At 35.6% G+C, this 25,705-nt stretch overlaps 1 protein-coding gene across 5 annotated transcripts in view; it reads left to right on the top strand.

Moving 5' to 3' along the window:
- The window catches only part of TBC1D5 (TBC1 domain family member 5), a 318,604-nt gene that overhangs the window by 16,768 nt on the left and 276,131 nt on the right, over positions 1-25,705 (top strand). For 3 of the 5 annotated variants that reach the window (XM_032183436.1, XM_032183439.1, XM_032183437.1), the window contains one exon: positions 10,546-10,607. The exons of the other annotated variants lie outside the window; for them this stretch is intronic. The gene's annotated coding sequence lies outside the window, so the exon portion shown is untranslated. The remainder of the gene's footprint in view (positions 1-10,545; positions 10,608-25,705) is intronic. 5 annotated transcript variants of the gene reach the window in all.

Genomic DNA, 25,705 nt, shown 5'->3' with positions numbered 1-25,705 from the left:
AGGTAGGAAAAAAAAATCAGATGGTTTGGAAACGCTAAATTGCCAAAACTCTTGCAGGACTGAATAAAGGTGCCATTGTTAAGGACTTTATTATTTTTTATTTTTTATTTTTTTTAGCTACTACCTGAGGGGCTAGAGCACTCCAAAGGGCGATGGAAAAAACAGATTCAATAAAGTCCTCCTTGCAACAGAGAACTATCTTGTACCCCTTAGACAACTGCTGGAAATGTGGGGTATGATATGCATGTCTGTCCTGTCTAATATGGTTTTCTGTTGCAGATATGAGAAATTCACTGAGGCTAAAAATGGAATGCAAGGAACCCACATGCTGGGTGATTATCTTGATCATCACGGGAAAGAATAAATCTCAGTGTTTCCCTGACAATGCACATTTGATACAACGTGAAGCAGAGACAAGAGTGAGAGAGCAAATGGCTGCTCTCAAGCAGTGAAGGGACTGGTTCCTCCACGTTATGTGAATCCTCAAACCATGTACACCTTAGTGCAAGGGGTTCTCTTTGATTGCAAGCTGCTGTTATAGATTGAATAACGAGTATCGTGGTCATGGCCAAGTGTTGATCAAACTAGAGAGTAACAAAAGTTGCATTCCTGTGGTAATTGAAACTACTGAAAGGAAAGTGTCATACATAGTTCATTAAACAGATTTGTTAATAATTAACCAAAGTAAAGGAAAAATGCATCTTATATATTTAGTTGAATTAGCATTAAAATGTATTGGTATGGATATATTTTGTTAATCATCAATTACTAAAAGTAGCTCTGTGTGGGAAAGAGTGAGGGTCCTGATGTATAGGTGACACAATGAAAGGAGTTTTTATTTAGTTGGAAATAGTTATTTTGTTGGTTTCAACTCCTGGGGGAATCTGGAATACCTAATCTGTAATGCCTAAAGAAGAAAAAATAACAGCTTTTTCTTCCCTGCGTAGAAATCACATGCACAGGTGCTAGTCTCTGAAGGTTTTCACCCACCTTAAATCCAACATGTTCAGTCTTTTTTCCTCTTTTAGTAAAAGAGCATGCATTCTTTTGTATCTGGTTCCATTAATGAATTACTAGACTTGGCTCAAACTTTGTCATATTACATTTAGAGAAGAGGTGAGTGCAGTACTGTTCCATCATGTAAAATACTCATTTACCTGATTTTTTTATTTAAAGTGAAGTAAACACTGAATGTGTACAAAATAAATCAACTGAGTCTTTGTCTAAAATAACAGAATGTGAATTTTTCAATTTTCAAACGTAATTCAAGGGTGTAATTTAATACAGGCATCATGTTCTTGTTAACTCAATAGTTAATATCTTAACATGAATTCTGTATTCCTTCAAGTACTTTATATAGCATAGTATATTGCTATGTAACATACTAACAAGGATTGCTATTAGTGGTCATTATCTTCTGAATATTCTGAAATCTTTACAGTCATCTTTTCCAATGTCCTTTGTGTTGGGATAGTGTTAATTAAAAAAAAAAAAAATACCACTGGTTTAGGTAACTTGTCTTCTGAGAAATAATATGGCAGGCTTTTAGAGAAATGATGCCAGTATTTAAATTTCTTCTAGTCGAATCTTTCCTGCTTGTTCTACTGTCTTGTAATATGCTGGCAAAATTACAGTGTTTTGAATGATTCATTCATTTTTTTTCGTGCAATGCAATACCGTATAAGGTATTCATTGACCTTCTAATTTGTTTGAGTAACTTTCAGGACATAGCAATTTCTGGTGTGTACTTTTGTTTTTTGCAGACTAGGTATTTCTGTCCTCTCATACTTAATGGTAATTTTTAGTGATTTTTACTTCACTAACAACATATTTTACTGTAAATCTAATGATCTGCTTGCAGGTTTAAGGATATTTTTAAAAAATAAAGGGTTACCAGTCTCACTCTAGTGGATAAACCAACTTCTTTTGTACATTATTTCCTAACATAGGTGGTTATTTTATTGATGAATATGGAAAATATGTATAGTACAGTGCTTTGTTCCATTCCTCTAATTTACGACACCAGTAATAATGGATGATGAATGAGATATCCAAAACATTAATAAATTATCTTAAGAGGTATACTAAATCAAAGAGGAGGAGACTAAGGAATAATCTTATATAATGCCTCCAAGAAAAGTAAGTTAATTCCAGAGTCGTTTATTCAGCGATATGCAAAAACCCAGAGAAATTTGTTGAAATTGAACTGCTATAGTTAGGATGATGTTCGTACAACTCAGCATTGCAAATGTGCTATTCTTGACGTTTGGATCTCCAACTTCAGGTGGCAAGCAATGGAAAATGCACAGAATAAAATCAACATTTAAACTTAAATGTTAAAGAACGAATTTAAGCGTGTTTAAAATAAAACCCAGCAATTTTGTTCTGCGTTGGTGATGCTTATGTCCTCTTCCCTAAATTAATCTATCCACTAACACGGTTGAAATTTGCAGCACTTTTCTGCTGTGGTTTGCATTCACTATCTTGACTCTGTGTGAAATGTTTACTTGTTCTACAAGAAGCTGCACACCCTTTTTCTTTTTTCTGTTTATTATCATTGAAGTTTCTTTCTGTCCAATTGCATGCCACAAGTAATAGTTCTTCCAGTGACACTGGCTGTCTCCTAAGTAGTCTATGCATGTCAGAAGAGACATTTGGCTGCTCACACAGTATTTATGTGTCACTTTGCTGTAGGCAGGGAGCATCAAGGTGTAGCGGGTCAGTTTTATGCAAGCAAACTATTGCTATTCTTATTAATCTGTTTTTTATTATCGTTTGTAAGTGCAGTGAAGTTTAGCCATTATTGTAAAAATGCAGTGAGGTGTAGTGTCACTGGTGTTGGTAGAAATAAAACATGGAGGTTGTGTAAGGGTTTCCATTTCACAGACTGGCAATTTTGAGAGTCTATAAATATGGTATTTGGCTGGTTTAAGTTGATGCCTGTGTGCGCTTAGATTTTTCTATTAGATTATATTGTTATCACCCCGAACAATGGTTCTTTCCTCCACCTTCTGTTCTCCTCTTTAGTATTTTCTTTCCATGCCTTGCACCTTCACTAGGGTTTGCATGTCCATATGGAACTGATCCATCTTATAAATTACATATTTCTTTTTTGTTGGGGTTATACAATGAGTTATGAAAAGGTTACAGGTTTTTGGTATGAAGTTAACTAAATATCATAAAGACGGTGTTTTCTACATCAGTGACAATTGAAAATCCTTATCCTTGATGATTTCTAAGCAATTTGGAGCACCTTTGGATGCAGATGGTTAAAGCCTGGAAAGTAGAAATGAAATGTAGGGACACCGAATGTAGTCTTCTGGTGGAGTTGTGCCAAATCTGTGAGACAATTGACATTCAGTGATATTTCTCCTATGAAGACAGGCTGAGAGAGCTGAGGGTGCTCAGCCTAAAGAAGAGAAGGCTCCAGGGTGACTCCATTGCAGCTTTTCAATACTTAAACGGGGCTTATAAAAAAGATAGCAACTTTTTGCTCAGTCATATGATGACAGGACAAGGTGGAATGGTTTAAAACTAAAAGAGGGGAGATTGACATTAGAGGTTAGGAGGAAATTCTGGACTCAGTGAGTCCAGTGGTGAGGCACTGGAACAGGCTGCCCAGAGAAACTGTAGATGCCCCATCCCTGGAGGTATTCAAGGCCAGATTTTTGTGAGGCCTTGAGCAACCTGATCTAGTGGATGGCATCCCTGTATGTGGCAGGGACTAGATGTATGTGGCTGGAACTAGATGATATGTAAGGTCTTTTCCAACCCAAGATGTTCTGTGGTTATGTGATTCAGATGAGACTTTTTTCCTCTTGCAAACAGCTTCTTGGCACTCAACCATAAACTAGGCTGTATCTGTTTGAGTTCATGTAGGTCTTCGTCTTTTGCCCTTTTCTTCTTCACCTTGCTTTTAAGAACCTTGATATTTTTCTCAAATTCTGTAATTTTTAGTCCAGTCCTTTAAAATATATTTTATTTTTCTCTAAACAGTAGTGTCTGATAAATGTTTTGCTCTTCTAAGATCTGAAATCATAAATAACAGTGGTTACAAAATGAGTTCAGCCAGCGTCCCAACCTCAGTTTCTTACAGCTTCTTCTGAAACAAAAGGAAAGTGGAAAGTGATGATTTGACATCCTAAGTTTCCAAGGACTTGATATCCCTTGGCCTAATATAGTTTTATACTAAAATGAATAATATTTTTCTAGTTGCACTATATTTACCTACCTAGTTGTGTTAAACTTAGTATCCATTTACAAGCTTATTTTCTACTTGTAAAATAGCGCATATTAAAAATAGTACATAGAAACATCTTCCCGTGCAACAGAGACAGTCTACTAAATGGTTTCCTATACTTCATTGATCTCCATTCCATTTCTTTGACTAAGATTATACAATGGTAGTTGGATGTCACTTGTGTAGAGCTTCTGGATTTTTTTTTCTCCAGTTCTCTTTTTCTTGATCCCCTTAAGTTTCAGTGATCCAAACTGACTGTAGTGGTCTGGATGTTGGCATGATTATCACTGAACTCATAATGACCTCTGCTTGCCTTCCATTTGAACATTTTCTAGGTATGTTATTTTCTGATTTTCCCTCATTTCACAGAATGCATTTTATTGGTCTTCTTTCTACCCATGGCCTTAATTTAACCCCTAACCCTGGAATTTATTGTAATCTCAGTTGTAATGCAAAAGTTGTCATCAGACGCTGTCACCAATTTGCTTTCTACTTCGTTTCCTTCTGTTTTTTATTAAATACACTGAATAGTTAGTTAGTTAGTGCTGCTTCTAATCATTGAGCCTTTTTATGATGAGCAATTAACATACTTTTTTCTTTTTTTTTTCCCAAAAAATAAGTTGTAAACAACAGGATTTTACTATTTTCTTATTTTTCCCCCTTAATCCAAGTTCTGGCATCTTGTGAAAATATTGATATTAATTATAACTTGAATATGCTGTGTTTGTGAGTCAGACTAGGACTGCTTTGGCTCAGGAAGCCCATACTTACACAGTTGTTAAATTTTCCGTGTTTTCCTCTGTAGCTGATACAACTAGGTTTGTAATTTTTAACACTGTCAATTTAAAGAAAAGCGGCGGACACTAATCATTTTTTGAAACTAGGAATTACATCTATTTCTGAGTTTATTAGATCTTTACACAAGGCGTATATATATCTAACATAGATTTTAATTTAAGCATATTTGTCATAGTTTTTATTTCCTTCTGTTTTATTCTGGTATTGAAGTTTCACTCTAACTTTAAGATCTTCGCTTCACCTTTCTGTTTATTGTAAGGTCTACCTTGTCTACAAGTGTAAACTTCACAGCCAGTCTTCAAGGTGGAGGATGTCTTCTAGTACTGGATTTTACAAAAAGAATCCAGGGGCTTTCTGCTTTGATATTTGTAGCAGTAGTGGGAGACTGGTTAGGGTGGGATGGATTTCAGCTTTCTGCAGCCCCTAGACATTTTCATTACATTCAGCATGAAATCAAGGTCCTTTTAACACCAAGAAGGTGTTTCCCAATAAGAGAAAGACTGAAGATAATTTATTTGCTTTATCAGCATTTGCCACAACACCAGACCTGAGATTAAGGAAAATAGCCATTAAGACAGCAACAGAATCCTATCATATATTTAATACCTATCTCATTATTTTCAGGCTGTAATTAAGAAATTAATTTCTCTTAAAAATCAGAAATGTTCATTATACAGTATTTTGGCGGTTAATGTGCTTGTTCATGAACACAGCTTTAAGTTTCTTCTGTCTGTGAGACCATAGCAGGAACTTGAATCAGCATTATATATCCGAGGTGAATGCTATAATATGTCCATGCTGCTTTCTGTTCTGGGGAATGTATCTCAAAATAGATAAATTTCGCTTGAAATTGATTAGAGCAGAGAGCCAAAAAGAGATTGGTAGCAGAACTTGAAGTATACGATGCTCATTTAGATGGAAGATGAATAGACTCCACTCCTCGTTCAGTTATTTATATAAAAAGAGAAAGATTCTGCATGTTGCAGTAATTAAAATGTCTGTATCAGAATTAAAATCTACTAAGAGAGGGATGTAGCAGCCCTTCCTTGACCAAAATTAGAGCCATAGCCTTTAGTCCAACAGGGGTTAAGGCCTAAATTGTGGGATAAGACATGATCAGATCCTTCTAAGTGTAAGTTGTAATATCCACTCTATTTTATGTGAATATCTTGAAAGCACAGCCACCATCAGTTGTGTAAGGTAATGATTACACACTGCATAAACTTACGCAGTAGTCCTTCGTGTGCAGACTCGTGCAATTTGTAGTTCTGTATTTGATGCTTGAATAAATATGGCATCTGAAGTTAAAATTCAACTGGAAAGAATCATTTGCAGCTGTGTAAAAAAAAAAATAACTAATTCACTAATACGTTTTGAGATGGCAACAGAAGAATGCTTTGGCCTTAAAACATTACTACAGAAAGCACATTACTTGAGAAATAAGGATCTCAAATTTAAGGTTGTACTGTCATATACGTGGCATTTCTGGGCTTATTAGAATCAAGAAGTACATGATTAAGTTTCTTTGCTACTTTAAGATTATTCCCTCTTTTTCAATACGTAAATATGAAATAACTGTAAATTAAGTCTTTGTCCAGTCCATTTATTCAAACTATACATGTAATTGTTTCATCATTTCTAATTAATAGAGAATTGTTTCAATAGTGTAGCAATTGCATTTTTCAACACAACAGAACAGTGTCTTTAGGTAAAAAATCAGTATTTGCTATCAAAAGAAAGATCCCATAGTTGGGAATAGCTCCATATAAATGTATTGTGAAGAAGTCTGTGATAAATACTGCAAATCAATCTAAGGAAGGGTTAATTGTGAAAACTGTTACAAGTTTTATTTTCTTATAAATCAAGAGGTTGGTAAAATGTGTGCTTACAGTTGATCATTAGAATACAAAACTATCTGTTAAAATCAATTAACATGCATATCTGATGACTGATTGTATAAATATGAAAGTCAAATAATTGTAATCGTTAACCATGGCTTCGGGTCATACGAGTTGTCAGCTCAAAAAAACTAGAGGAGAAAATGGTTGATTTGCATATATTTAATGTGGCATGCTGTACATGTGGGAATTTGAGATAAACCTTTCCTAGTAATCTGCTTGTTTTTATCTAAAAATCAGCTAGGAAATGTGGATCGTGACAGCCAAATGAGCTATGTATTGTGTTGATAGCAGCTGGTTCACTAGTTTGGGGTTTAACATTGTACTATATGTTTTAATATGTTAAAATTGTTATTTTACTAAGAGACATAAGAAGCTGATTTAAAAAGTTTTCAAAAAATATTCAGTGTTCTTACTAGGAACATACTCAAAGCTATCCCGTAACTGCTTGTAAGACTGTGTTACCTTTACAGTTTTTAGACTTAATGTGTATCACGAGCACTTCGTTACTTTTTATGTTAAAAGAAAAATCAGTAAGATAATAGAGTGAAAATTTTTAATGATGTACGGTACTGAGTCACAAAAGTATCTTCTTGTGTAAAGTTGTCCAAACAGATCATTTTGTATTTAATAGATTAATTGTAATAACTAGAGGGAAGGGAGTGTGGCAGAGGAATGAGGCTGCTTGCATGGAAAAGATTTACATTTTATTTATTTCCTGAATTTAATAATCCATTAGAGTAAATTTTTTTCATGAATAATGCAAAATATTTTATATAACTTTTAACTATTCAAAGAATCCTTCAAGTATGAGTCAGAATATAATGGTCAGTACCTGGCCATACCTGTAATTTTGGTAAGTGCATCTGTCTAGTCTTTCTCTGTTCCCATGTGTCTACACCTGAACATGAAGGAAAAATACATAAATAAATCTCATGTCCTAAACTTTAAAATTTCGCAGTAATCGCTTCCTAAAATTTTGTTTCATTAGCAAGTATTTTGTGAGTTCCCAAAGGGAAGAGCCATCAATATCTGATCTCAGTTCATGTGGTTTATACATGCAAACTAGGAAACTAGTTTAATGGCAGTGTTGAAAGGTGGAGGATAGCAGATGATTTTATTGCTCAGTGCTATTTATTATATTATTATAAATAAAGTGAGCTTTTTTATAACTTTGCTGTTGTAAATGTTTGATTTTTTTTTTTTTCTTGGGTGTATGGTACAAACCAGTTCCTTGCATTATTACCCAAATCAGCTTCAGTGCCAGCAATGTGGTCTCCCTCTTGCAGCAGTTGGCTTCTCAGCCTGGGCAGAGTACAGAACTCACACAATTATTCTATTTCTGGTTTACATCCTTGGTCTGTAAAATACAAATGAATTTTGCTTTAGCCTTCCACTGAGCAGTGTTTTGCATGCTCTGTTAAGTAAAGGGACTTCTGTTATGTTTGGAGGTTGGGGAGAAAAGGACCAGCGGGCTGAACAGGGGCAAGGAATCACATTCAGTTTCTGTCCTTACCTCTTGTGGGAAATGGAATTTGCATTCGATTGCAATAGAGAGGGATGTGGCTCTATCTCAGGTCATGGGTTGTTATACCTTCTCTCTGAGGTGTCCTGTCTTTAAGTGTTTGTTTGAGCAGAACATGAAGACCCTTTAACTCAGGCAAAAACTTGTTACGTGAGGAGGTCAGGTCAAGAACCATACATTAAAAACCCAAATTAAACATTAAACTAATTGAAAACTAAGCAAATCTTTAGAGGGGGGGAAAAAATGTGTTTTTCAGACATCAGTGACTGTAATTACAGTTTTAGCTTTACTGTAACTCATTAGTGAGAAATCAGTTTGCTACCAAAGGCTGCCAATTTGCCTTCTGAATGAAGCTGATCTGTGCCTTAGTGGTACTTCCTGCAGGAAATTTCAGCCTGGAGTAATCTCAGGATCGCTGCTGAGCCATTGTGTGCCCCAGTAATCCTGAAAATCTTTTAATGTGTGGAGGAATATACTACTTTTTCAACAATCTATTACTTAAAAAGATGGGGATTTAGGGCATGTTGGATGTGTGCCGGGACTGGATGGGATTTGCAGGCATGGGGTGGAAAGGAATTGCCATGCTTAAATAGAAATCTGGAAATCTGGGAAGTAAAAGAGAATACATTCATGTTTGTCCCAATTCAGGAAAAAAATATTTATGTATATTGTGAGAAAAATGTGTCTGAGATTGCTTAAAATACAGAAGTTTTTTTGTACTCTTGTGTTTTGGGGTTTGCAATGTTATTAGCTCAAAGGGGAGGTATGCTTTTTCATGATGACTATATTTAGCCAGGAGGAATAGTCTTTTTTAAAGCAAATTGAAATGAGTGTATGAGAGCGTGAAATTATCAGCAGCACTGGTGCACATTTACATTACTTCTACATACTCTTTTGAATGACCACACAACAGAACAAGTACTTCATTTCCACTGTGTTGATTTTTCTTGACAAAACATGGCAGTCTATCCAAAGGAGGGTGTTTAGCCAAGATAAATATAAAATTTATGATTAAGCAAAGTGTTTCCTTATTATAATCCCTAAAGAGAATTTGAGACTTGTTAAATATAATGTGCCCAGGTAGTTTTAAGAGTAAATTATCCTTTATGCTTTTAAATGCTGAAATACAGCAACAGCATCAACCATTAGAGATTTTACCGGCAGAAACAGCACTGCTGACTGATTTCCTTTGAACCAGGTAGCAAGAAACGATGTGTGTATACCATATATAGCTGTTTGTTAACCTCAGATTTAACATATTCATTCAGTTTTACTGGCCTGGACAGAGATTAAGAATCCAGGCCAGTGGCATGGCTTACAAAACTGTGTTACTTCCTTGTAATGTGTGGTGTGGAAGGAAGCAAATAAACCTTTTCAAGAGAAAGGATAAAAATTGATAATGTGATTACATTTCTTGCACATTTCTTTAAATGTTGTATTTACAGAATGCCACTTTGCCATATATATGTATATAACCATACATACATATACATGTACCATATGTATATGTGTGTGTACATATGTATATGTAAACGTGTATATGTGTACATATATATATGTATGGTATTTAACCATAGTGACCGTCAGTAGTATTCATTACCATAAGCGGAGAGTGAAACCTGGTTTGGGAGATGGATGGATTTTGACCTTTGTGGTGTCAGCATTGGGTTTGGAGTGCAGGGCTCTAATTAAATTGTGAAGGTACCGAGATAGTGGAGAGTAAACGGGCTCACTGTATTCTTTCAAGGACTATGAACTTCCAAAATCAAGGATAACATTAGATGTCAGCCAAGTATTTTGTCCTTCTCATGGTTTGTCTTTACATCTGAATTAGTGCCAGTTTGCACAGATTGTGTGTCAGCTTAAATACAAGAAACAGGACTCAGTCTGCTTGAACTCATTCCACCAAAGACTTCTGAAAACTTTAAGTAGTCTGCAAACTGTAATGGTTGTTTCACATTAAGTTGCTTTGTAGAATTATAAAACAGCTTTTCTTGTGCTTTCAAATAAAATGTTGTCATCCACTAATGAATGAGATACCATCTGTAATAATTAAGGTTATTCTACTTGTTTTCCCCCTGCAGCAAAACTTCTGAAGGTTTGCAGAAGATAGTAAGAGAACCACCAAGAAGGCTATTGCAGTATTGTAAGTACTGCGCCCAGGAAAAAAAAAAAAAAAAAGCAACTTGAATTAAGAATGTTGAAAGAGATTTTCATTTTTTTTGGGGGGGAAATGAGCTACATAAAGGGACTACACGTAAAATACAGAGCAGGATGTATTGTAGCAATCATGTTAATAATTTACAAGGAAAAAACTGCACTCTTGTAAAATCTAAAATTGTATCCTTGTGCAGTGTAATCAGGAATTTACCAATAGCAGTGAAAACTATTTCTCTATCCACCAAAGATTGATCTAGTTTATATACATTTGTTTATTTAAAACTATCAGAATTTAGAAAATCATTGTAGTTTTGTAGGTTTGTCATTTGTTTTAGTGACTTATTGTTTAGGTTATTTTGCAGAATTATTTATTTGCTGATTTATTTATGTATTTCATTATTTATTTATTTGATTATTTAGTAAATTATTTATCTGATGAATTATTAATACATCTTCATGACATGCTTTAAATTATTTATAACTTAATTTTGAGTTTATTGCTTTTCGACGCTGCATTGTTACTGACTAGTTTTGATTTTTTTTTCTTGGTTCTTGAAAATTAAAGTACTAGCTCTAAGGCAAAAGTATATTCTTTGCAGAATCCATAGATGGTTTTCAATGAAGCAATTTACCATGTAGATACTAATTTTGTTTAGCTTTGTATTGCTTAATATCACTTTTCTACTTACTTAGCTTTTGCTTGTATTATTTCATAGATGTGTCAAGATCAAATGGGTGACCTTTAAGGAGCAAAGATAAATGTTTGCCATAAAATGTGTAGAAACAGAGTTGTTCTGTTTTCCCATTATTAAGTACTCTTTAATTATTCTCAAAGTTAACTTGAGATATTTTTGCCCAGACAGAATGGATGCTTTTTAAATGAGCCTCTTGATATTTGAACTAAAACATTTAACTTCTAATAAGAAAATAATATAATCACATTAATATCTTATATAGAGACTTGCTTCTCATGGCAAGGGTTTAAAGATATGGGGAGTGATGATATCTTTAGGCACACACAGAAGAAGGTATGTGTCGAGGGGGCAGGTGGGGAAGAGTAGGCTTTTTTTTTTTTTTTTTTTTTTGACCCAGAGTGCTTTTTGCATGCATAGGAATTTAAAAACTCCTAAAATTTAGGATCTCTGTGCTGTTGTGTGTAAACTGCTGTCAGATACTGTGTTCACAAACAATCATTCTTTGTGCACATGTTCAGTTGTGAAGCCTGGTTTTGCCTTGCTTTCTTTTGGCAGCTAAAAAGGCCTGAGATGTCATCATTTTCTCTGAAGAGGCTTGAGTAAATGTATTAAAACAGAATAAGGGACAATTTCAGCCTGCGTATATGAGCACTGGCTCTATGGAGTTTAAAACAGGTGCCTCAAATCAGAACTGGGCTTGGAGTAAATGGTAATGATGTGTTTTTTCAGGAACTGTGAGCCTCTTACACCTGAAGTTACCTGTTCAACTCAGTTCCCACTGACTACCTCTTTGGGCAGCCTGAAACCACTTTGTAGGAAAGCACAGTGACTGGCAGCCCTGTTTCATAGTGCTGGAAGAGCTGTAATGAAGTGGGCAAAGAGGTAGTTCCTGTGGAAAGGAGCTGTGTGCACAACATGGCCTTTATTCTGTGTTTGGTACTTGAAATGAATTACTATATACTTTAAAGTTTTAACACAGCTTGGAAAGGCTGCATTGTACATTTCAAGTTTCAATGCTGTTGAAATACAGTAGAAATGGCCTCTGTAGACAGGTTTCACTATAGAACTTAAATTATGCATGTGTATATCCAAATTCCTTATTTTGAAATATTGAATGTATGAATATTTAATTTGTATCTTGCTCTAGTATCTTCATATGCTTGCCTTAAAGGAAGCTGTTTCCTTTGATTTATGTACATGGATAAAAATGTGTGTACAGTATGTATCAATGGTTTTTCTCTCTACAGTGTTAGATGAACAGCTTTAGATAATGAAAGCTAGTGATTTTTACTCTGCAGCTTGCTACGGTTGTATAAAACGTAAATTTGTCATATTTGTTCTATTAATCTTACTTGAATTTCAAATTAATTTGCTTTCCAGAAATATTTTTGTAATTACATATGTTAAGAAAAGTCAAGTGTATTAGAGATCTTAATGATGCAGTGGTTCTGGTCTGTATGCAGTAACAAAGCCCTGAATATTGTCATTATTTGGGGCAGAGTTCCAATGTGAAATTCGCATTTCTCTTTATTTGAATGTTTTGACTGAAGCTGAGAACTCCAAGGGAGTTCCTGAATGTATACTACTAGTTTGTGACATGCTGTATGAAATTTTGTGCAGTCACTCTTATTTCGTTGTGTAAATGAGGTCTTATTGTTCAATAAGCCCCATTATAAGTAATTACAAAGGTAAGTGCTGTCAATGTGTTCTGCCACCGGTTTCTCAGAGTATGAAACACTTCCTGAAATACGTGTTACTACTGTTAGAGGGTAATATAACGCAGCTTCTGTTTTGGCACTGAAAGTAGCTACTTTATAATGATGACAAGTGAAAGTACAGCCAAAGGTCACATTAAACAAGAGGTTTCTTTAACACCTCACCCGTCTTCTGGATATGGTATGAAAATAGCTTTTTTTTCCTCTACTCCACAGTATTTTTAAAAAGAAGTTATCTTAAAATTATTTTTATGACTTTTATATTACTTCACATTTTAAGAGATGGACTGTGGGCTTCTAGCATGCTGACTACGGTGCTATGTATGTGTTTGAAATTAGCTTAAATTTTGGGTGCAGTTAGGAGCTATAAGTAGAATTTCAGCCTACTACATTTTCTGTTTTGCAAATTTGCTTAAAGGCATCACTGAGTTTTCAAAAAATAACTATTAATGTTCAAAGTGATATTTATTATAATGTTGCAGGTCTCACTATTATTTTATTTATTTTTTAATATATTTTTAAGAAGACAAATGATTTTGCAATTTTCAGGGAAAAAAATCTGTTCAGAAATAGAAAAAAGAGTGAACCCATCCATGTTGACTGACAGTTTCTTAGCTCTGTTTTAAAGAGATCCTGCAAGTAATGCAAAAGGATAATTTCAGCTCTATGCTCAATCAGTTCCTTGTCTTACACTGAAACGGCCAACTGGGGTGCTAAAAAAAAAGAAAGCATAATTTTAAAAATGTGAATAGTCATGTCGTAGATCATGAAAATGAAGCTGGCCTGTTTCACTGAGGTTGCCGAACATCTAGGAGATGCTGGTTGGGGAGCCTAAATCTGGTGTGTTATTGATAGGTGTATTTCTGTTCTAATCTAACTCCATAGAAATCACAGAAGCCATATTAAGCTCTTCTTCAATTTATTCCATACAGATAAAAGAATTTACATCTCGTGAGTCATATATTTCCTGTTGTATCTTTAATATATCCATTTTTAGTATTTTTCTTGCTTCTCTCCTCTATTGGTATGCTTAGAGAGTCTGTGTGTAGGAGCTTGTTATTTCACCCGTGAGGCAAGGAGGAGTTCAAATCAATAGCAGTGTGTTGTTGACACTAAATGATATTTCTTCTTGCCACAATGAGACTTGATTTTGTCATCCTAATGACGATAGCATGCTTCACAGAATAGGGATCAGCACTCTCCAGCTCTCACAAGTAGTAAAAAATAGTCCTTTCCTTTGAAGGAAATACTGGAGAAATACTCTAGTATTTGTAACCAAACATACAGTAGCTTTGTGAAACGAATATTCACATTCTGTTTCACTTTGTGGGAGGACTGCTTTGCAATGCATTGTGGAAATCTGCAGTTAAGGATGTAGGACTGATCAGATTTGACAGTATGAAGGTATGTTGTTTTAAAAAGAGAGAACATGCATTATGTAAAATAAAAGTTCAGGTGAAATGTGGATCATAGTAAGACCTCGGCATAAAAAAAATTAAAAAATCTGTATGTTCCTTAGAAAAGTCTTTTCTGTACTGTTCAGAAAGAGAATGTCTGTGGGAGGATAAAGGTATAGCCAGGAAGAAGTTGCCTCAGTAGGTCCAGTACTGCACTCTATGGCATGGTCACAAAGGAGTGAGCAGTTGTTCTCAGCTTGAACTAAGGAGCTCGTAGGGAGATGAGAGCTCTAAAAGGATGTGGATTTGAAAGGAAATAGTGTAGCCATTTGAAGCAATATCATAATGATAAGAACTTAAGGATGTAATATTGGTAGCAGTAGTGTTTTTTTGAGAAGCACAGGCTCTTTTGTGTTGGACATCTGTGAGCAATAGCAGAGATGAATCATCCGATTATATTATTAAAATACCCTGCTCTTTACATATTTCTACATTCATACAAGTGTCTTTCACTGTACGGTAGATGATTTTTTGTTTTTGTTTTCTGTTTCTTTTTTAATCTGAAAGAACATTAGAGATAGTATGGCTGCATGGTTAAACACTTACATAGTAAATTGTGAAGTTTAGCTTGACTGTTGAACCCCAGCAGCCTGTTCTGTGAAAGCTTTTCAATAGAAAGTAGCCTTATTGCTAGTTACATACATGCATCTTTTCTACTTACACTTCTTCATTCTTTTATCTTTTTATGCAAAACATGGGTTCTATAGTTTTCATAATATAAGTTGTATTATCATATTTTGGGATTTTGTTATCTCCCCTTATGCTTATCTCATTTTTTCTCTATGATTTTCATAAGGCCACCTGGCATTAGGTCATCATATCTGATGTTTTTTCTGGAGAGGAAATGCCTCTTATTCTGCAGGGAGTGAAAAAAATCATCATAAGACTTACAGGAACTGTTTATATTTCAGTAGTGCTAGTAAAAATTGAATAAACTTTAGGCAGCCTTCTGGGTTTTTTTTTTTGAATGCACGTTAACAGCAGGAAATGAGTAGTATCCAAAAGACGACAACTGGCAAGTTCAGAATTAGAGATGTCTGAGTTTATATACATCAAAGCCAGAAGGTTTTTGATGAGTCTTTCTCACTGAAATATGCCTTAATGAATTAAGTAAAGTCTGTATCAGGAGCACTTTGCTAGCTTATTTACACTAGCAACACACTTCTACCTCAGATGCAACTTCCTTGCAAAGCGGTAGTCAGAATAGCTTAGTCCTGTTTAAGCATCTCTGTCTTCATTCTGTCCCCAGCACTGAAAGAATCAAAAAATATGTTTTGCTGATTTAACTCCTCCTTATTTGCATAAAGTTAGCACACACCTGGAACACCACTAGCACACTCTGTCCTGACGTGTGTAGTTAAAGATTTGTACCAGAAAGAGCCTCTGACATCATGTCAACAATACAGTGAAGTTGCAAGAAGGTCAGTGAAAGAGGCTGTGTTTGTGTGGTGACTTGTCTCTACTGAAACCTGTTTTCACTTTCAGCTGAAATTCGAATCTTGTAAACATTTGAGCATAACTTAGGACAAGCTGATAGTGGCCCTGAAGTTAATGAATATAGTGTATTACAGCATTTATATTTTGTAAACACCAATTTTAGACTATTTTCTTTATCTTGGGGGTCTTGTATTTGACATAAAATTGTACTTGGATTTGATATTACTTGCTCTGTTGTAAGGATCAACACACATTAAAAACATCCCATAAAGTGGTTGTAAAAAGAGCAGTAATATCAAACACGAGAAGCTTTGCTAGTCTTGTTTTTTCTTGCTGCTCTTTAATTTGTTCCTCTCTTTTTTGTTTGTTTGTTTCAGCCATGTTTCAGTTGACCAGAGCTTTCAAATACCCTAAGCATCCGAGATTGTCCCATTTTGTCATATTCATGTCAATTCTAACATTTGAATAACAAATCACGAGCTCTTTAATACTGAAAAACTTAACTTTTGTACTGTAAAGCTTAACATGGATTTCATGTGATTTATGGATTCAGGTAAACAAGTAATTCTTTTGGAACTACAATATCTATTAGTAGACTGAAGCTGTTGTGTATGGGTAATCTAGTAACTTAATGTATAAGCTTTTCATTGAAGTTTCTCCTAATATGCAGCCAACAAGTGAAACTTTTGCTATTATTTAACTAGATAAATTTACTTTTCTCTGTTTCTGTACAGAACTGTTTTTGTGTTATGCAACTCTTCACCATGGCATATCTAAACTATCTCTTTTTAATGGATTGAAAACATAAAGCGCATTATGAGTTGAAACATCTTACTTCCCAATTTATAAAGTAGTTATCTTTAAACAATTTTCTATTTGCTTTGCTATGCCTAGTTGTTCTTAATAAATACCTGCGCTATCTGGGAGTGAAAGTGAAAGCAGTTTGGGACTGAGAAGTCTATTTTGGTAACAACTTGAAAGAACATATTTTGTTTGTCTAAAAGCACCTAAAATGTACAGTACTACTCTTAAGACTCTTAGAGAGACACTTGTAGTGCATGCATGTGCATTCTTAAAACAACTAGTAAAACTAAAGGCACATCTGAAAGAATATTGTGCATTTTCAGTGAAACATATTTTGAATAAGTAGCTAATCTATTGAATAGAGTTGTCCATGCATTCTAAAGATACTTTTTTCTGTGCTCAGACAAATCAAGATAGTAATCATTTATAATTTCTTGCCTCCATGAAAAGAAGTGATGAATAATATGATTGGAAGGAATGCGTGAGTCATGAAATGGGGAGCTGGGCAATCACAGAAAAATTCACTTTAAAAACTCCCTTCTGCTTACCAGGATTTGTGATGCAAGTTCAGTTTTCTGTAACATAATCCAGAGATTTATTATGGTAGAGGTTGTAGCAATTGGATGGATGAACAACTCTGGAAGTCACTTTTAATATTGTTTGGTGGGTTATAAAAAGGAGTCTTTTAACTCTTAGCTAAAAGTCATTGTGGATATAAGGCTGATCAGAGAAGACTTTCTCCTCTGACCCCCTTGTGAATGTGAAAATAAAATATCTTAAAATATGCTGCAGTTAATATTGAGTGAATGTAGACCCTCCGGTCCCAACAGTATCTGCACTATTATAAAATAGCTTTTAAGACCTCTTAAAATATTAATAACTTGGTAGAGCACTTCAGAAGTTCTTACCTCTACTTCATATTTAAATCTGTGTAGTTAGTCAACATTCATACTCTCTCTGTTAGTTCCAAAACTACACACAAAAGAGAATAAAAACAAGTACTGAAACTAAATAAATGACTCAATTTGCCATAGCTCCACCCAAAAAAAAAAAAAAAATCCATCTGGTTTTCCACTGTTCTCCCATACTAAAATCATCAAGCACGTGCTATAAAAATTGTAATGGTAGAGTCCTGCACCATCTCTGTGTCCCAGGCAAGACTTGCATAGGCAGCTGTTGTTCTCCCTGCAGTGACCTGGGCTAGGCAGCCTAGCATCTGTTTCTGTTTTCTATTCAGTGACCCACGCCTGATTTCTTCAAAGCCTATTGCTGATATTTTCGTTGCGGTCACTCATGTTAATATCTTTTACATGCTGCAGCTAATTTTTGAAAGATCCCTTCCCTTTTTCTGTCCTGAGTCATTCAGATTCAGATAAATACAAAGAGGTGATTTTTAAAATTCCTGGGTTGTGCTGAGCATAGGATTGTTTGGGTTTTCTTGCTTTAAAGCATGTGTCAGCACTATAGGAAAAGAGCAAATTAGATTTGCTTTCCAAAGAAAAGCTCCATTTTGTCTTTTGGTCTTACAAAGAATCTTGATCACAAACTGAGATAATTACATTCATCTAACTTGGTAAGAGTCAAGGTGAAGCTGTTGGTGGAGGCTCGGGACATGCCAGAGTTCAAAAGTGTGCAGAAACTAAAAGGGAGATATTTAGCTCTGTACATTGTGTGAAAAATGCAAAACACCCTAAATGAGAATAAAAATCTATTAACGATATAAACCTTAATCAATAAGATTAAGCTGTCCTCTGGAAGGCATTAGTGCTGAACAGTTAAATGCAAAATAGCGAAGTGTAAGTTCTTTACTTTTGTAGAGATACAACTCAGCTTTCACAATTGTTGCCAATGGAAATTATGGAAAATCTTTTAGAATGCTAAATGCTTTTCAGTAAAAACAAATGCAAGTGTTTTTTTTTGTTTGTTTGTTTTTATTTTATTTTCATAAGACATTCAAATATTTAAGTGAGCCAGAGGTTTGGGGGTCTTTGCACTTTTTTTTTATAGTGACTGTATTTTAGGAAAGGCTATGTAGCCTGCTTTCATTCTGCAATTTTAAGAATTCATTTGACAACTCCAAAATTATTTATGAGGGCAAGTAATTTAAGAAAAAATGCTGTGGTTACTACTGAGCGGCTAGAATTTGTTTTAGTAGCTGAAAATGTGAAGAGCATAATATGAACAATTTCCCCAGTATAAACTGAAGCTTAGTAAGTAAGGATGATTGATTTGGAGAATCACTTCAGAAACCAAAGAAGGTAGACTTGCCCTTTCCCTAGCCATGTGTTATTGCCAGTTTTATGCAGGCTGCTGCTTGCGCATCCATGCAGTCATCTTTTGCTATATTAATTTTAATCTTTATTAATTTTCCGATCTGACTACATTACCATTAGTGCTGGTTCAGGGAAGGAGTGAGAAAAAGACAGCTGAAGAGAACAGGAGGCAGTCACAAACCAATACTCTGAACCAGTCCTGAGCCAGTGCTTAGCTGAGGTGGTAAAAGATCCTGCTGACAGGTATGTAAGATGCACAGGAAGTAATTGCTTACTGTCTCTGAAGTTTATCTTCCTGTGAAACAGCAGGACTGCAAATTATAATGTTTGGTCACTTCAAACTGTGATATACTCATTTCTACTTTTGTTGGTCTTCAGAAAGTGCAACATAATTTTAAAAACAGTTATCTTAGCAGAAAAAAACACTGCAGAAATAAATCTGTATTTTCTGAAAGAAATGAACCATTAGGCTCAATATGATAGGGATTTTCTTAAGTAACTGCCCTGTGATGCAGTTTCTTCAACATTCCACCAGTTGTGTAAGGTAAAAACGGATGCATAATTTATAAGGCTTAGATGATATAAAAATACAAATTTTATTTTACAATTTTTCCTCATATATATCTCCATTAGTTCATTTGTCCTGTAAGCTTTTGGTTCTTAACATTTGCCAAAACTTTTTCGTAGAAGGACATTCTTTCCACTACTTGTACACTTAAGTTATTGATATGAATGAATAAACAAGTCGACTGTGTTCAGAATTTCATGCTTCAGTTACATTCAAGATACATCTTTGTGAGTGTGCAAATAATGTGATTTTAAAGAAAATTTTTTGTGGCTATTTCATTAAGATCATGCTATCAAATGCAGTGTTTTGTTCACATGATGCTTTCAGACTAAAAACAATACACACACAAAAAGGAGAAAAAAAACCAACAAAACAATGCATATAGACAATATTTGAAGAAATAAGCTTTATATAGAGATTTGGGAAGACCTACAATAACAACTTAAGGTCCTCTATAAGCATCTATTGCTGATTTCTGTAGAGCACTAGTGATGTGTAAGTATCTGTTGAATACAAGTAATTTGAGCAATAATACTTATGGTTTCCTATAACAGAATAGTTAAGGTCAGAAGGCACCCCTGGAGATGATCTAATCCAACCCCTCAGCTCAGAGCGGGATCAGCTAGAGGAGGTTGCTCAGGACACTGTTGGGTTGGGTTTTGAATATCTGCAAAGGTGGAGACTGCAACCACTATGGGCAACCTGTTCCAGTGCTTTGATTGTTCCCACCATAAAAGAAGTTTTTCTTACATTGAAATCAGATTTCTTGTATTTGTAACCATTATTGTCTGTCTGTTCACTCAATACCCCTGGGAAGAATCAGATTCCATCTTCTCTACTCCTTTCCATCAGAAATTTCCACTTACTGTAGTACATATGTGCCTCTTGTACTGGGTAGCCCAGAATTAGACACAGTACCCCAAATACCTATCACCTGTGCTGCATAAACGGCAGTAATCACCTCCCTCGGCTTTCTGGTAATGCTCTTACTAATGAAGCCCAGGATGCTGTTGACCTTCTTTGCTGTGAGGATGCACTGCCGTCTGATGTTCAAGTAGATGTCCACCAGGATGCTCTGGTCTCTTTCTGCAAAGCTTCTTTCCAGCCACTTGGCTGTTGGCTTGTGGTAGTGCATGGGGTTATTCTTAACCACATGTAGGACTTGGTATTTAACCTTTGATGAACTTCATGAAATTACTCTTGGCTCATTTCTGCAGCCTATGAAGGTCCATTTGAATGGCAGCACACCCATCTTCTGTACCAACAATTCCTCCTGGTTTTGTATTATCTACAAACCTACCAAGTCTGCAGTGTCATCCAAGTCATTAATGAAGCTTGTATATAATACTGGCTGCAGTACTGACCCCTGGAGCACACCCCTGGAGACATCTGGACTTCATGCCACTGATTACAACCTTCGAAGTCCAACAGTTTAGCCAGTTGTTTAGTCTTTGTTGGTGGTAAAAGCTTTACTTGTTGAAGTAACTGACGAGCACTGCTGTACCCTTGTCCACAAACCTGGTCATCTTACTGTGTGTATAGGACTCTCAGGTTGATCAGACATGACTTCCCCTTCATGAGTCCACGCTTGTCCTCCCTGATCGCTTTTTCGTTGTTTCCTAATGGTTTCCAGGTTTATTTTTGTCATCTTAGTGTTTAATATGAGGTCACTAGCCTTTAGTTCCCTGGATCCTCTTTCTAGCTGCTCAATATAAGAGTGGAGTTTGATTTGCTCAAGTCCTCAAAACCCTGTCCTGGTCAGCATGTCCTTTCAAAGATTATACATACAAAGATTATATCTTTTGCTGCTGATGCACCTGATGCCCCTCGAATCCCTTTGCATGTTCACCTCCAACTGGTCTTCAGCTTTCTTAACCCTATCCCTGCATACTTGGACGTTGTCTCTCTATTAATTCCTTTCAGGTTTTTTGTCCTTGCTTCTACCTCCTGTATACTTTATATTTGAGTTTTGCCAGTTGCTCCTTGTTTATACATTCACGTCTTCTGTCACCGTAGCTTGTTTTCCTGCTTTTCGGGATGAACCATTCTTGAGCTCGAAGGAGAACATTTTTGACAATCAAACAGCTTTCCTAGACTCTTCTGTCCAGAACTATTTACAGGATTCTTCCAAGCATATGCCTCAGCGGGTCAAAGTCTGCTCTGCTGTTGTGTACTGATCCTACTTCTTGCTTTTTTCCCGCCTCTGAGGATGCTGAACTCCATCATGGTACAGTCACTGCAGCTAAGGTTGCCCCCAGCCTTGATATCCCTGATCAGTTCTTCCTTGATTTTAAGTATGCTATGAAGTAGAAGGCCTCTCACTCATCAGCTCCTTGACAATTTGTGTAGGGAAGTTGTTGGCAGTGCACTCCAGAAAACCTCTGGGTTACTACTTCTGAGCTGTGTTGTTCCTCAAATACTGGTGCGGTTAAAGTCCACCATGAGTACTGGGGTCTGCAGACATGAGGGGAGTCTTAGGAGTTTTACCCCAGCGTTTGTTCCAGTCTTAAATGAAGTTGTTAAAGGTAAAGCGAAACTGTTCCTTTTCAAAAGGAAGAGAAGGTAAAATGTGTGGATTATGTTAGAAAAACAGTTGTCTGGTACTAGGAATTAGTTATTGGCCTGATAAGGTACAAGGAATTTGGGGTACAGATCTTATTTTTACCCAGGTATTGTATATGAAGCAAAAGATTAGCAGATATTTTGCTAAAAAGCTTAGAAAATTGCAACTAAATATTTTTCATTTCTTCATGCATTATTAACAGTGCTTCTGTGAAAACATGATAGTCCTCAGTATATCTTTTTGACAAGCCATTCCATAAAAATTTCTACTAACAGATGATTAAATATATGGAAGGAAGAGTGGAGGAGGAAGGGGTAACATGAAAGAATTGCCAAAAATCCTGTGATGCAAGGTTTTATTTTTGTCAATGATTATTTTCTGATACTGAGTCTTTTTCAGTCTTTTATCTTTAATTTTACTTTTTAAGTATATTGCTGTTACTAGAACTACATCGAAAGTTTAGTTATGTATCTTGTAACTTTAGAGTAGGGCTTTTAGATATGGTAGAGGCCTCTTGTTTGGAGGAAGGTGGACCTTTGGAAGGTGCAATGTTCTAGCTTTTGTGCATTGTTCTCAAGTAGACAGTGTTTACCATAATCTTAACAGAATCATAGAATCATAGAATGGCCTGGGTTGAAAAGGACCTTAAAGATCATCTGGTTTCAATCCCACTGCTCTGGGCAGGGTTGCCAAGCACTAGAACAAGCTGCCCAGAGCCACATCCAGCCTGGCCTTGAACACCTCCAGGGATGGGGCATCCACAACCTCACTGGGCAGCCTGTGCCTCACCACCCCCTGAATGAAAAACTTTCTCCTAATTTCTAACCTAAATCTCCTGTTTTACTTTAAAATGATTCCCCCTTGTTCTATCAGTATCAACACATGTAAAGAAGGCATTCCCCCTCCTGTTTATACACTCCCTTCAAGTACTGGAAGGCTGCAGTGAGGTTTCCCCGGAGCCTAATAATTTGAGAACAGCAAAGACACAACAGAATTTTATTCCATTCATTCAGTACAAGAGGTGTTACGTGTTCGCTGTGGCTGTATCTACTAATCTGCTAGCTAAAATGTGATTAGAAGTTGGTTTGGTTTCTGTCATGATGCCTTTTGTTTTGGTGATTACAAAAGCAGGTTACTCCATAAGTCTGGGCTTTCCTTACATATAGCATGAGTTTTACTGAACACCCATGCCTTTTACTTGTATAAAATAGCAAAATTATGTTGTTTGCACAACACAGTTTTCTGCAGAATACTGAAGAGATCATGGCATCCACTAGGGTTGGTATATACTCAGAATGGATGTTTTATTTCAGGTATACACTGTACTTCCCTGAGATGTGGGCAACATGAATGAGGCCTGCTTCTGCTGCTAAATAATAGACCACCTTTACCCTCTTATGTAATGTCATTTTGTGCCTTACTTCAATTTATTTCATCCTTTTCAGTCTTTGAGGATGATTCTTATATGTACAAAAAAAGAAGGATTTATAGGAGGGTAGACCTAAACGTCTGCAGATAGAGCTATGATAACGAGTATGTTTTCTTTAAAATTAAACTTCTACAGATTGCTGGCTTGGCTGACCTGATTAGTTGAGTGACTTTTGTGTTAAAACTGAAAAACAGTCAAAAGCCTTCCTCAAGAGAAAGGGGATTACATAAAATTACATAGATTTACATAAAATTACATAGATTTACCTAACAGGGTGCGGTATACAGCTTTCCTTGTATATCTTGTAGTCAGCTTTGGTTAGTATTTTTTTTGGTGATGGTGGACAGAAAAAGGTTTTCGGTAGCTCAGGTTAAAATGAAGAATCTTGGAGTTTGAATCAGTGCTTTCTGCCCAAATGGTAATGTTGGATGTACTATTCTTTTATATAGCCCAGAAAGCATTGCTATTGCTATGTGAGTCAGGAGATGAAAAGTTTGGCTCCTGATTCACTGCCACATGCACCCTGTAGCCCTTCTCTGCTTCACTTCTTTATGGTAAAGTGGAGATGACAGATCTACTGAATGGTAAATGCAGATGAAACTGAGCATAATTACTAAGTGTTCCTTTCTTCCACATCTCAAGGTTTTGTCAGAATGTACAAATAGCTGTGATGGAAAAAAAAAAAATAAAAAAAAAAATGAGGGAAGGAAACTAGAATGATGAAGGTGAAAAATCACACCAAGATGACAGAGAGAAAATCTGTGAACCTGTGCTGTAGGTGAAGACATTTTGTCTAAACTGACTTTTGGCAACATGATTCATGTTTTGGGATAAGTAAAATTATAAATTTATCCAGTACTGTCTTAGGCACATTTCTTACAAACAGACATTACTGACTATAGATATACCCAGAACTGTTTGGATCAGAAGGAAATGCTCTTTCTTTCTCATACACGGGAAATACTGTATTTCTCATACACTTTTTTTCTACTCTAACAGAGACAGGTAAAATTTCAGTGAAAATTCCTCATTGTGTAAATTGTGGCTGATTCTTGTGTTGTTCAGGGTACATGATAATTCTGCCCCTCTTTTTCAATCTCAATCTCTCTTTATTTTTATTTTTATTTATTTAACCTTTGAAAATAGTCTAAGGCATTGAAGACTCATAGTGAGAGAAATGTGTCCAGGTCTATTTTCTGCCCAAGTGCAAAAGTCTATGTACTTGTTCCAAAAAGATTGTACAGTAAGTTAACTTCAAAAGACAAATGACAATACAGCTTTCTGGATCCCCTTATTTATAGGACCTATATCCAGAGTGTAGAAGCAACAGGCAGCATACTTTGGATTTTGCTGTTGTTGTTGTTGTTGTTTGTCCACAGTAAGTACTTCTTTATGAATCAAAGCAACAGACACTGAGGCCAGATGACCTTTTGGCTCAGTGATTTGTTGCTGAAATCGAGTGTGTTTTGCACCTTTGGTAGGCTTCCTGAGAGATGCTCCCTCGTTGTGCTAAGATCCAAGTTCTTTGAAGTCTTTTTCATCCAAACTGTTGGGAAAATACTTTGCCTGTGATTTAGTTTCTCTATTTTTTTTATTTATTTTTTTTAATTTATATTAAAATACTGCTTTTTGTTAATGTTTGGGACTGTTTTGGAACATCGCTTGTCATAGTGATAAAAACAGTCAGTCCTTCTGACAGTGTCATTCTATGAAAAATTTGGGGAGATTTGAGTTCAGGTCATGCTTGCTTGGTAGCAGTAGCTGATAATCCGTGTTTTAACTGAAGGACAGTAAAATGTCTGTGCAGTAGAATACAGAGGAATACAGATTTTACAGTCTCACTAAAAAGAATCGTTTGAGGAAAAACATAAAATAATTGTTTTCAAATAAGTCATCTTAAATTTCCCATATTTGTGAAAAATTTTGCACTGTTAAAAGTAGTTTGCAAATATAATTGTGATTTGTATGTCAGCTACTTTGGACTTGCAGTTTATACTGTACTTTTCTCTATATTGAGATTAATGATGAGAAAAAGGGTAAGGCATTTTTGTTATGGCCAATTTATTTCATTTCAGACTGTATTATCATTTGGTGAAAGCCCTATTGATTAGCCTTCATAGCTTCACAGAGCTTTTCTTCTAAG

The sequence above is a fragment of the Aythya fuligula genome, chromosome 2 (genome assembly GCF_009819795.1).
Source record: "Aythya fuligula isolate bAytFul2 chromosome 2, bAytFul2.pri, whole genome shotgun sequence".
NCBI classification, from domain to species: domain Eukaryota; kingdom Metazoa; phylum Chordata; class Aves; order Anseriformes; family Anatidae; genus Aythya; species Aythya fuligula.
The sequence above is the reverse complement of the archived record's forward strand: the minus strand, read 5'-3'. Positions and strand labels throughout refer to the sequence as shown.